The sequence below is a fragment of the Alnus glutinosa genome, chromosome 11, assembly GCF_958979055.1.
Source record: "Alnus glutinosa chromosome 11, dhAlnGlut1.1, whole genome shotgun sequence".
Lineage (NCBI taxonomy): Eukaryota > Viridiplantae > Streptophyta > Magnoliopsida > Fagales > Betulaceae > Alnus > Alnus glutinosa.
Window position 1 is genome coordinate 20,603,536 of NC_084896.1, and position 13,750 is coordinate 20,617,285.

Genomic DNA, 13,750 nt, shown 5'->3' on the forward strand with positions numbered 1-13,750 from the left:
CACACACATACTCATGGCAAAGAGAGAGAAAAGTGTGCTTTTGTGTGCTTTTGTGTAGTACAAGGCTTGGAGTGTGTTCTAGGAAGTCTTTTGGTAAGCTTCCAATCATTAATTTCATTGATTTTATGCTTTAAGTTTTAATTTCATTAGTTTAAGCTTGATTATGTTTATTATGTGTTTATGTTCAAAGTTGATCACTTATTTACTAAATATGCCATTATGATGCCCAAATTCAATTGGGTATTCCTTAAATGTGTCGTTATGCTGTCAAAAGTTTTAAAATGTTTTTTTAAGCATTAGTTATAAAAGCGTCGTTGTTCTGCCAAATTTTATAAAGGGAATTATTCATAATTATGCCGTTATGCCGCCCAATATTCTAAAAGTATTTTTAGACATTACTAATACTAATGTTGTTACTCAGCTCAATTGGAATTGGTTATGTTATATAAATATATAGCTTTTATGATTAAAAGTGTTGGTAAAACGATTCTTGTGTTCATAAGTATTTTAAAAATGCAAAAGGGTATTTTGGTCATTATTTATAAATGTTGTTATATTGCCCATATGGAATATGTGGCATTATAATTAAACCATTTTTTTATATGTTGTTATTATGTTTAAATGATTTTAGCAATTATGTTAAAGTTTAAAAGGTTAAAAATAAAAATAGTGTTAATATGAGTTTATAAGTGAATTGTACTAATTCACTATTATTGGTATTAAATTATACTGCAGCTAATATTTATGTGAACATTTTTCTGAAGCAAAGAAAGAACTGTAAGTATTTATTACTTACTGAGGGTGAAGCTGAATTTCTATAATGTTGTGGTTTCTGTTTTATTTAATTGTTTGTGCATGTAGATTTTGCATATTTTGTTATTTTAATTAATGAATTAATTATAACAAAGTTGGGAGTGACGTCTGCCAACGGATCAGGGAGTGACGTCTGCCTGAGCCAAAAATATTAATAAACAACAAAGTAGGGAGTTACGTCTGGCTACGGAACAGGGAGTGACGTCTTCCTGTGCCAAAAAGATAATAAATTGTTAGAGGAGTGACGTCTCCTTAGAACTCGCTAAACGGGAGTTACGTCTCCTATAACTCGATAAGCGGGACTTACGTCTCCTATAACACGTTAGTCAGGAGTTACGTCTCTTAGACTCTATTAAATGGAATTACGTTTCCTTAAATCTATGCGTTAGAGTTACGTCTCTATAACATCGAATGCAAGAAGCTCATGATTCATTTTATAATAAAACTGTGCATATAAAACTGTCATTACTTTATATTATTGCATTGTGTTGCATTTACTTAAATAAATCAGTAATCATATCAATATTGAAAACAACGGACTCACTTTAGTATTTTGTGTTGTTGTTTTCCTCTCCGTATTGTGTGATAATACAGGATATGAAGAAGAAGAATATCAGGACTATCCAGACTCTTAGATGGTTCCTGATATTAGTTTTTGAGGCGAGACCACCTCCCTTTTTGGGAACTACCATGATGTAGTTCGCTAACTTAGTCCTATAGACAATATTTATATTTATGCTGTTATTTGTGCTCCAGTTATCTTGGTGTGTATTACTATATGGGCCTTGTGAGGCATGACTACTAGCTTTGTATGACTATGATGACTTACTTACTTATATCTATCTTGAGGTATTTCAGTAGAAGCTCTGAAGTGTTACTTCTGTATTATATTTATATATATTCCGCTGCCAATATTTAACTCTGATGAGTTAGTAATGTCATGTGAAAAATCAAAAAATTTCACTTACGCTTTTTGTAAAAGCGGGACGTTACAAAAAGATGTTGTGATAATCGTTGGATGTTGCACATTCAAGCCCCTTAACTCGCATAAGTTAGCTTCTTAGTTTCATTGTGATATAATGTTTTGTGTTTTGTGTTTTTTTTTTTTAATTTTAGCATTCTTAGGTATCTAAAGAAAAACATGATTAAATCCTTTGGTTTAAAGCTTCAAATCGAGCAAAAGCAAATCTAGCAATTTGCAAGGCAAAACGCTTGAGCGCATCTCAAAGGGCTCGAGCGCACAACAAGAAGGCTCTAGCGCATCAGCGCACATCATGCGCACAGGACGAGCACATTGAGCTCAAGCGTAGAAACAAAGGCGAGCGAGTGCACATTGAGCTCGAGCGCACACGTTGTGACACAGCAGGCAGAGAAGCTGGAAAAAATTTAAAAAAATAAAAATTATGCCCATGCTGGACGACCACTAGATGTTGTTTCCCACTCCTTATTTCCCACTAGAAGTGTAACTATAAAAAAAAGTAAATAAGGAGTTTAACATTAATAAATTATATTTATTAAATAAGATGGGGCTAATAATCACGTTTGACTGTTTGAGACGTTAGTTTGAGACTAAACCTCGAACAGTCAAACTTGATTTTCATATTTACATTTAAGGGACCCCTATTTCACACTTTCATGGACACTCAAACACGGTCGTTGTTGAGTGCACTTGTGAGGTGTTCCTTCATTATTGAGATGTAAGAAGATTGAGTGGTTTATATAGCATTGTTGGGCCCAAACCTTTAGGTTTAAGCTTTTGGGTTGTGTGGTGTCTCAACATGTTTTATAATGAGCTCACTAAAAAGACTCTCCAATGTGCCTATCCACTAATAGTCGTTATTTAAGAGAACCGATCAGTTCACTTCTTTCAAATATCTCTCGCTCTCTCATGCCTTACTTTGACGAGTTCTCGATCAACAAATATTTATGTGGAGAAGTAAATGGTTTGCGGCTTTGCAATGTTACATCACCGGAGAATGGTGCTCAAAGCAACATGAGCAAACTTTTTGTCATTGTTAGAACTTCTTTGTTTGTAATACTACTATAGAATTTGCTTTTTACTCTCTCCCGTAAACTTTGATGAAATCCTTTTTTCCTCCTTTTTTATTTTATTTATTTATTTTTATTTATTTATTTTTTTATTGTGCATTGGAAATTAAGTTTGCAAGGGCTCTGTGAGGTGTGATTTGCAATGAAGAATATCTTTCCATAACCAAGAAGCATTTGACACCACTGGTGAAGATAAGAAGGTTCCATAATAAATATATTTCTCCCGAAGCTGATTAACCCAGAGACAATCAAGATTGGAAAAAACCTTCCATCCAAGTTTTGTAACCAGAGCTAGATTGACATCATACATATTGCGAATACCCAAGCCTCCAAGATGACGAGGAATGCAAATAGAGCGCCAAGATTTGAGTGAAAGATTTTGAGATTTTTCTTTAGGAAATCCCCACCAAAAATCTTTGAAAGATTTATCCAAAGCTGTACAAAGAGATTTAGGGAGAAGGAAGATACTCATTGTATATGAAGGAATAGAAGAAGCAATAGCTTTGATGAGTACAGTCCTACCAGCTTGAGATAAAGTTTTGGCTCACCAACCTTCAATTTTTTCGAGCATTCTTGTCAAGATATCTTGGAAAGCCTTTTTTTTTTTTTTTTTTTTTTTTTTTTTTTTTTTCTGATTTCCCAATGAAAAATGGAAGTCCCAGATATTTAGCTTTTGCTAAAGTAGCTTTAAAAGGAAGAATGCTTTTGATACTGTTGATGGGCGAAGTTGTAGTATTTTTACTGAACAGTATCGAAGATTTGTCAATATTTATAGCTTGTCCAGACCATTTACAATAAGAATCAAGGAAATCTTTGATAATAGATGCTTCAGAAGAGGTAGCTTTGCCAAATATGAGAAGGTTATTTGCAAACAAAAGATGAGTAATGGGGAGACAAGTCCGAGCCATTTTTATACCTTTGAGAAGACCAAGAGAGAATTGCCTTTGAAGAAGCCTGGAGAACACTTTAGTTCATAAAAAAAAATAGGAATGGAGATAAGGGATCACCTTGCCGAAGACTACGGGCCGAAGTGAAGTGACCATAGGGACTACCATTGATGAGGATGGAGAATGATGGTGAAGTGATGCAGATACGGATCCAGTTGATCCATGTGGGGTGGAAACCCAACTTAGCTAAGATGGCAAATAGAAAGTTCCATTCCATACGGTCAAAAGCTTTTTCCATGTCTATTTTGATAGCCATAAGGCCACCTTTTCCCTTTTTTTTCTTCAAAGTGTGGAGAAGTTCATGAGTAAGAATGGAGTTGTCTTGGATATTTCTAGAAGGGACAAAAGCAGATTGGAGAGGGGAGATGAAATGATGTAAGAGAAGTTTATATCTATTAGCCATAATTTTAGAAATGATTTTATAGATAATGTTGCAGAGGCTAATAGGTCTAAAGTGGTTAACAGAAGAGGGTCCTAATTGTTTGGGAACCAAAGCTATGAAAGTATGGTTTTGTTCCTTAAGGAGAAGATTTTTCGAGAAGAAATCCCAAACACTGCAAAGAACAACATCTTTAATAATACTCCAATATTTCTTGTAAAACAAAGCTGTAAATCCATATGGGCCAAGAGATTTTGTAGATCCAATACTGGAAAGGACATTAAAGATTTCCAATTCAGAAGGAATGGTACAAAAAATAACATTTTCATAAGAGGAAATGGAGTTCTCAAATAGGGATAAAAATTCATCAATACAGGGTGGATTTGAGGTGGTAAAGAGGGAGGTAAAATGAGAGGAGAAGCAGTTCCCAACATCAGTCCAGTCAGTAATCCATGCTCCCGAGGGCAATTTGAGAAAATCAATGGAAGTTCTTCTTCTTTTGATAATAGTAGAGACATGGAAAAATCTAGTGTTAAGATCCTTATAGGTGAGCCAAGTTTCTCTATATTTATTCTTCCAAAGAATATCTTCCAGGAGATAAAGATCATCCAGAGTTTTTTTGATAGTCCATTCCTCAGTGGAGTTATTAAGAGGGGCCTGGGATCTCTGAATAACATCAAGTTGACATAACAAGGTATGGATCCGTTGTTGAATATTCCCAAAATAAATAGAATTCTAGACCTCAAGTGCAACTTTAGTAGATTTCAGTTTCTGTGCAAGAATAAATGAAGAGCTTCCCACTATATTCGGGTTCCAAGCAGATGCTATAACCTCAGTACAAGATGGATTTTTAGTCTAAAATTCCTCAAACCGAAAAGGTTTAGGAAGATGGGAGTTGATAGTGGTAGTATTAAGAAGCAGGGAATTATGATCTAAAGCTTGAGCTGGGAGATGCCGAACTGAGAATGAAGGGAATAGGTGAATCCATTGAGTGGAAGCAACACCACGATCAGTCTTTCTCTAATAAGATGGCGACCATGTCCGTGATTTGACCAAGTGAAAGGAGAACCAGAGAAACCAAGATCAACCAACCCATGTGAATTCAGAAAATCACGAAACGGATCATTTGAAGAACAAGCATAAGGCCAACCCCCAAATTTTTCAGATTGGTCCAGAATTCTATTAAAGTCTCCAATACATAACCAAGGCCTAGAATAATCAGAACCAATTGAAGCTAAATAATTCAATTGTTCTTATTGAAATTAAGAGGGACCATAAACACAAGATAATATCCAGGGGTTGTTTGGGGGATCAGAGTAACACCATGCGGTTATTGTAAATTTATTATATGCAAATAATTTATCATATTCTAATTTGTTTTACAATTTAGAAAAGGTTGGATATGAAGTAAATTTTTTTTGTTTTTTTTTTCTAAATTACAATCCGTAAATAATAATAATAACAAAAAAAAAAAAAAAAACCTTTTAGGTACGTGTGAATTGTGAGAGACTTTTGGGAGTTGGGGATGAGAGGGAGTGTTAAAGACCCCATGATGAATAATCCAAGGACTTTGATATTGACTTAAATAATTAATCTGGTTAAGCGTGTAAAGTACACAAAGTATGTTGTCCAGTAGTAGCTATCCTATATTCAAAGATGCACTATATTCAAATACGTACAGATCAAGAATGTGTTACATACCAAACGTGGAAGCAAATTAAAGGATGGGAGCAAGACTCTCACTAGCAAATAAGTACAAGTAGTCGTGTGCCTTTATTATATTTAATTTGGAAAAACTTTACTTACAACTTTTGATCTTATATCACTTTTGTAATCATGACCTCAAATTTTAAAAAATATCAATTTTAATGGAAAAACTACATTTAAGCCTCGGCCCCAAACTGCCAGTCGTTTGTTACGTAGCCCTTTAAACTACCAACCCTAGCACTATGGCCCCCAAACTACCAAAAAGTGTCAAAAAGACCCCATTTGTCGAAATATTTTTATAATACCATTGACACGTGTCATATTTTCAATTAAAAAAATAATAAAATTTCAAATAATTTAAAAATTAAATTTAGAAATCTATAATACCCCAGAGGTGGTCGGCGCACCACCCCCAAAGGAGTGTGACGCCAGACAGAATAGAGATTATTCTGTAGGCTAATCAACAAGCAATTTGTAAGGAAGAAAACAGGAAAATTACCCCAAAGAAAACAGAGAAACTCTGAATTTGATAAAATTATCAATAATTAACAACTGTTGGAAAGCGCCCACAAGCCATGCTTATATAGCTGAAAATTCGGTCTTTAGCAGAATTTTACCAAAAATAGCAAAATCCCGAAAACCCTAATAAAACGAAATACGGAATAAAATAAGTAGTCTGCCAAAAATCTGGCCCAAATCGGGCTCAGAATCACCTCATAAACATGCAATAAACAAAAAATTACCATAAATGGTAAAAAATATCTAAAATTAGGGTTTTGGAAAGGAAAACAGCGGATTTTGGGCTCGAAACAAGGCGCACCGAGAGTAGCTCGGTGGCCACGACGTGCGCCCCGAAGAGAGCTTTCTGAATTGGGATCATATGCGGGAATCGGATACTCGTAGCCAAAGTTATGACCAAAATACTGCAGCGCACCCGAAAATTGCCTCAATTAGGTCAGATTATGATTTCTTGCCAATTTTGCCCTGATTTGCTTGCTCCAGGTAATTCAGCGCCATTAATGTGCAATCTGACAGCTCAGCATCGTCTGACTCAGATCCCCTTGCATCAGAGTGGCTGCCCACCCTTCAGTATTTTCTTTTTTCTTTTTTTAATTTTTTTTTAAAAACAAATATTTTTGTTTTATTTATTTATATTTTAATTAGATTTTATATTTTTTTATTGTAATAGAGACGTGTCGGTTTTCATTTGGATATGACGTGGCTGACTAACGGAATCAGTTAACTTGGCGGATGGAAAACATGTTCAAGTACTGATTTGTAATTATAGTTTACTACAAGGACCCTCCATGAACTTTTTGAACCACAAAAGGTGATTTGTAATTTACGTCAACTTCAAAGATGAATGGTACAATTATCCCCAATTAATATTTTGATGAGAAAATTCTCAACAATATATAGTATTGACTTATGACCTTTCAAAGTCGACTCGGGTAAGCTAACAATATTAGATATACATTTGGATCGAGCAAGTTTCTGAGTAAGTCCGCAATTATTCAAGTTTGACAAAAGTGAGTTTTGATGTGGACGTGTGATTAATGGAGCATCATGACCGCCATTAGATTAATACGTTACAATCATGCTTAGTCAATCAAGATATACATGAAAATTAAATATTCCTTTCTAAGGTATATATAATTAACACCCAATTTTCATTTTTTTTTTCAAATAGCTTATAATTAGGTTCATAAGGAATTGAACATGAAGCGTAGATTCTTTCCATTGAGATAATCTTCCAAACCTTTCTTGGGTTTATAGCAAAAGTTACATCTCCTTTATTTCTTAGAAACGGCTTTTCTTGGATTTAATTAATTCTTTGTCATGCAGTACTCTAGAAAGTGGACATATGCATGGAAATTTCTTACTGCTTTCATTATCACAGGCTCACAGCCTCATATAAAATATAACGCGTCATATATAATAGCATTTCATTTTTCTACTTTCTAATTTTTTATTTTATTTTATTTTCAACACAAAGGAGACTTTGTTTTCACATCCTTAATTAACCACAGTCCGATATATATGATGATTAATCCTTTGCACTTTCTAGGAGTTGATTTGTAAACATTCTTTCCAACACATAGTACTTCTTGTCCATAAGAATAAATAATTTATGTTCTAAACTTTTATTAATTATATCAATAATCAAGAAGAAGACTTGAAATGCAATTCTTGCAATTATAAATAAATTCTAGATTAAGTAAATGTCTCGATTAAGAATATGTCTCTTGGATGTACATCAAACCATACCTAAGAGCAAGAGATCGAGTGGGAGAGATTTGAGACAAGAGCGAACGGATGGTTAAAGAGAGATTTAATGAACGACCATTTGGTGTACGCTTGTAGGATTTTGAGAAATGAAGAACTTACACCCAGGGGTTTATTTATGGTAATAACATTTAAGGTATTATTTAGAAGAAAAAAAAATACCTGTAAGGTACGTATCACCATAACGTCCCCGAACTTATGCTCCATTGGTTTGGGTGTAAAATATTTTTTCGAAAATATTTTATGTATTTTTTGATACTTTGTGCAATCGAAAAATGATGGTCAACAGAAATTATTATTAGTTTGACTGTAAAAGCCTATTTAATTTTGGAAAAACGATTTACAATTTTAAAAACCGTAAATCGTTTTCTGCATTTAAACTCTTCATTCTTGCAAGCACATTTGTGGGAATCCGCCACCGCTGAGCATTGGAGTTTGTTGGTAGCCTGAATCTACTGTCGAAAGTCCACGAATTTTGGTATCCGATTGCCAGAATCCGGCCGGTGCTTAAATTTGGCACTAGTCCGCCGGAATCCGACGACGTCTATCACCATCGCCGCATTCCGATTACTAGATTCTGGTGAAACTGGTCGGAATTCAGTCAGTTTGTTTTAATCCAGCTGTATTGTGCCAAATTCTGGCCAGATTGGCCGAAATCTGGCACAAATGGCCAGATTTCCGCCACCTTTGCCGGAATCTGGCCAACTCAGATTGTACTCAAACTTGCCGGAATCTGGCCAGTATGGCCGGAATCCGGCCAGTTGTACTGTGTAACGCGCTGTCTTTTACAAAACGTGTAAGTGGTATTTCTATTCAACCACGTGACATTACTACTATATCAGAGACAATAAATCTCGCAGCGGAAAATATGTATATATTTTTTTTATTTTTTTCAAAGATTTAGGCATGGGTATTTTTGTAAATTCTATTAAATCCTAACAAATACTTAAATCATTGTAATTTTTTCCTTTTTTTTCTCCTAAACAAAGGGATGGGTATTTTAGGAATTTTGACAGCCATCCGTTAGGATTTAATGAAAAATTCTAACAGATGAATGAAATTAAAGAAAAATTAAAAAATAGATACACTATATTGACATTTTTTAAAGTTTATGGATATAACTACAAAAATAATAAAAAATAAAAAATGATAAGTGAAATTTTCCAGATAAGAAATCTACGGCTATGCCTTCAATACCTTGTCAATACGGTGTTCCTTTTTTGTTTTTTAACCTCTTCTAGTTATATCTGTAGAGAATGAAAGAGATGTGTGGCTCATGCAAGATGTGCAGCAAATCTGCAAAATGCCTTGATTAAACCATTTGATAAAGGGCTTACGGCAAATCATCTCAGAAACTTCAACGAATAATGACTGCGCGCACAAAAGAACAAAGAAACAGCAAATCTGTAAAATGCCTTGAACAGCTAGGTCCTGGATTTGAGCACAATTTTCATTGAATGTGTTGACAGTCCGCTGACAGTTTATGGTGTGAATTTAATATTTGCTTTATTTAATATTATTAGCATATAAATGTTAAACGTATCTTATCCAAGATGCACGTTATACTCGATCTCAGACTTGTTGACGATATTGTTTTAATTTAATTAGCGTATCTTAGGTTCATATTATGAAATGCTGCAAACATACAATATTGTTTTAATTTTCACAAAGTAACAAAAGAGACGACTAGTGGGTGTTTTAAGAATCATGATATTTTAATTCGACATTAATTTGTCTTTTCTGTTTCCGAAATTGAATGAATATATATATGGTTGATGATATTTTATCCCTTTAATGGGTACGCTATGGGCCCTGACTAACTGGTGATGGATGATGTGCATTTTGACCAGATTCGACCGAACTGCAACTGGGGTACGTGGCACGTACTGGAGCGAGCACTGGTGTTCTTTCACATTAATGATAGAACGTATAAAATCCAAAGGCAATGGCATATATGGCATCGGGCAAAGAATACTGTGGGGATAAGGTGCAAGTCCGCTGCTGAAAGTTACAAAGGCTGTTTGGGATAAGATCGAGGTTGGGACCCTCAGACTAGGGCACATTAGATAGCATGGTGAATCTGGTAATTAGCGAACAGTATCCTAATATATATGGCATTACCACGTGCGCCTGGACCCTTAATTGTAGATGAAAAATACATACAAGATGTTGAAATGAGGGGATGAGATTAAATCAGCGTGATGGACAGATGGTTTGATAGCGCCATGATCGATAACTACTTTAGAAGCATCATATATAGTGGGCTGTGAAGCTGATCAGGCACTTTTGGGAGTTGGGGATGAACAATGCAAGGACTTTGATATTGACTTAAATAATGAATAATGTACATGCGCACTTCCATATGACTTGGGGTAGATCATAATTTTTATTTTTATTTTAATTCAAAATTGAAACAAGAGAAAAAGAAAAACAAAACGGCGACAATATAAAACTCAAACCGAAAAGGGCAATATAAATAAGAACACGAACAGTAGGCAATAAATCTAAAAAGGATGTACCAAGACCTCTCTAAAGGTCATTAGGCAGCTCCAAGCAGTAAAAGCAACAATCACAGTTAAGTGATAATTGGTGCAAGGAAAGTATTACCAATAATCGAACATGAATCATCAACAAGGAATCTAAACAACACAAACAAAACGGCAAAATCCAAACAACCAAAAACTCTTATCCACTATCTATTTAGAGATGCACTATATTCAAATATAGAGAATATGAAAGAGAATAGACTATTGTGACATATAATTATCTAAACAAACCAACCAAAAGGAGGTACAATCCAAATTATTACTTTATATTAACTCCACTTCTAAATTTTGCATCAAAATTAGGGAATTGATGTCTTAAGAACACAGTTTTCAAAAAGTTGTAGACAGAGATCGACACATGTAATAACCCGGTCAAACTAGAAAAGATCTAGAGTAGTGTTTGTTTGATAAACCTTTTCAAGAATATATATATATATATATTTTATTTTTTTTTTTGAGAAAAGCTGTTTGTTATTCAAAACTCAAAAGGATTTGCAAACCCTGCCGGCCTATTTGGTAACCATTTTCCCTTTCTTTTCTTTTTTTTTCATTTCACTTCTCATTAAAAAAAAAAAAAAAATCAACATCAAAATATTTTAATTTTTTTCACTTTTTATATTGCATTAATAATTTTTTTTTATTACCATTCAAATAAAAAAAATCTAACTACAAAATAAAACTTTTTTACTTTTTCATACAAAAATTTTAAACTTCCTTTTACTTTATTTTATATAAATCATTTTTTATTACTATTCAATGAATATCATTTCTCCATAAATGATTATTTACGGTGAACCCTAAAGCTACATTAACAACCATCTAATACCCCCATCATATCATTTGGCAAAGTCTAACATTGCCACCTGTCATACTATGAGAATTGTATTAAATATTTTGATAAGAAAATTCTCAATTATGTATAATGTTGGCTTATGACCTAGCAAATCAACTCGGGTACGTCGTCCGATCCTTTAGAATTAGTCTTAGGGAATAAGTCCGTAATTATTCAAGTTTGACAAAAGTGTATGATGAACTGGACTTCTTTCTTGGATTTATTGCAAATGTTACATCTCCCTTATTTCTCCAATTAAGTCGATCGCGACATTTCTTGGATTTATTAATTCTTGGTCATGCACTACTCTAGAAAGTGGACATGTGCATGGAAATTCCTCACTGCTTTCATTATCACAGCCTCATAAGATCATTTACTTTTTCTGCCTTCTATTTTTTTTTTTTTTTTTCCCAACTCAAAGGAGACTTAAGTTTTCACATCCATAACCACAGTCCGACACGATGATTCATCATTTACACTTTCTAGGAGTTGATTTGTAAACATTCTTTTATTTCCAACACATACTTGATTTTGTCCATAAGAATAAATTATTTTATGTTCTAAACTTTTATTAATTATATCAATAATCAAGAAGAAGACTTCGAATGTAATTCTTGCAATTATAAATCAATGATGGTCAACCTTAAGAACTGGAGAACTTACACCCAGGGGTTTATTAATGGTAATAACATGTAATGTATTACGGTAACGTTCCCGAACTTATGTTAGAGCTATTTATTTGGGTGTAAAATATTTTATTTATTTTTTTGTATTTGGTGCAATAAAAAATGATGATAAACTGAAATCATTTTCAATTTGACCGTAAAAGCCTCCTTTATTTTTAAAAAACGATTTATGGTTTTAAAAACTGTAAATTATTTTTTAGATTTAAACTCTTCATTCTTGCAAGCACGTTTGTGAGAATCTATTACAGCTGGGCATTAGACTTTGTTGGTAGTCCGAATCTACCGCCGAGGTCCATAAATTTGGTATCCGATCGCCAAATTCCAATGCCAGCAACTACAACCGGATTCTTATAAAACAGGTCGAAATTCGGCCGGTGCAGAAATTTGGCATTGGTTCGCTGGAATCTGGCGACGTCCGACACCGTCGTCGGATTTCGGTGACTAGATTCCGACAAAATTGGCTGGAATCTGGCCAGTACGGCCGGAATATGACCAGTTTGCCGAAATCCCGCAATATAGTGTCAGATTTTGGCCAGTTTGGCCAATCCAGATTCGAGCGGATTTGGCTGAAACCTGACACAAATGGCAGATTCTATCTACCTTCGTGGGAATTTGGCCAACCTAGATTTTGGCCACCTTTGCCGGAATCTGGCCAATATAGCCGGAATCCAGCTAGTAGGGTCGGGATCTGGCCAATTTGCCGGAATTTGACTGTACTATGCTAGATTCTTGCCAGTTTGGCTGGAATCCGACACAAATGGCCAGATTCCGGAGAAGGTGGTAGGAATCTGGCCAACCCAGAATTCGATGAAAATGGTCAGAATTTCGTCATTGTTGCCGGATTCCGGCCTTCATCACCAGAATCCGGTGAAAGTGGATCGAATCTTGCTGGCCAGTGACGAAATCTCATCATCGGTGATTTTTCGCCGTTGGTGATTTTTTCGTACAAGCCAAACGCCGAAAAATATTTTACGTCGAAACAAACAGAGCATTATTTATTATCTAAATAACCCGCAAAGTTACCACTAATTCTCAATACTTGTATATATATTGACAACATCGACATATAGCCATAAAACTAGATCACAAATAATAATAACCAATGCTAAAAAAAATAAAAATCGAAGGATTGATCTTGTGAACTACCACTTTAGCTTAGTGGGGTGAGGTATGGCTTTAACATTTCCTTAATAAATTTTGTAACAAATAAATTTATGAAAATCGTTAATTATTAATTATTAAAATACAACAACCACTTTGTCATCAAAATAAATCAATACATAAATTGGAGAGAGGTTGGGGAGAACTTAAAAATGGGGACCAGTCCCTTGCATTTATCTTTTATTAAAAGTGGTAGACAGACTAGTATTAGATCGAGGAAAGTCATTGAGCAGGAAAATGAACTTCTTGAATGAATTTAATTAACTTTGATTGAAGATGTAATTAGTCGAGAAAGTATGCATCGATCTTAAGAACAAACCTATACAAATTGGTATGATCCTACT

The 13,750-nt window shown here is 34.4% G+C and overlaps 1 long non-coding RNA gene across 1 annotated transcript; it reads left to right on the forward strand.

Moving 5' to 3' along the window:
• On the forward strand, positions 1–1,657 carry LOC133881550 (uncharacterized). Its single transcript, XR_009902546.1, has 3 exons — positions 1–93; positions 736–777; positions 1,408–1,657. It is a non-coding gene; the product is annotated as an uncharacterized LOC133881550 (long non-coding RNA).
• The last annotated feature ends 12,093 nt before the right edge of the window (positions 1,658–13,750 follow it).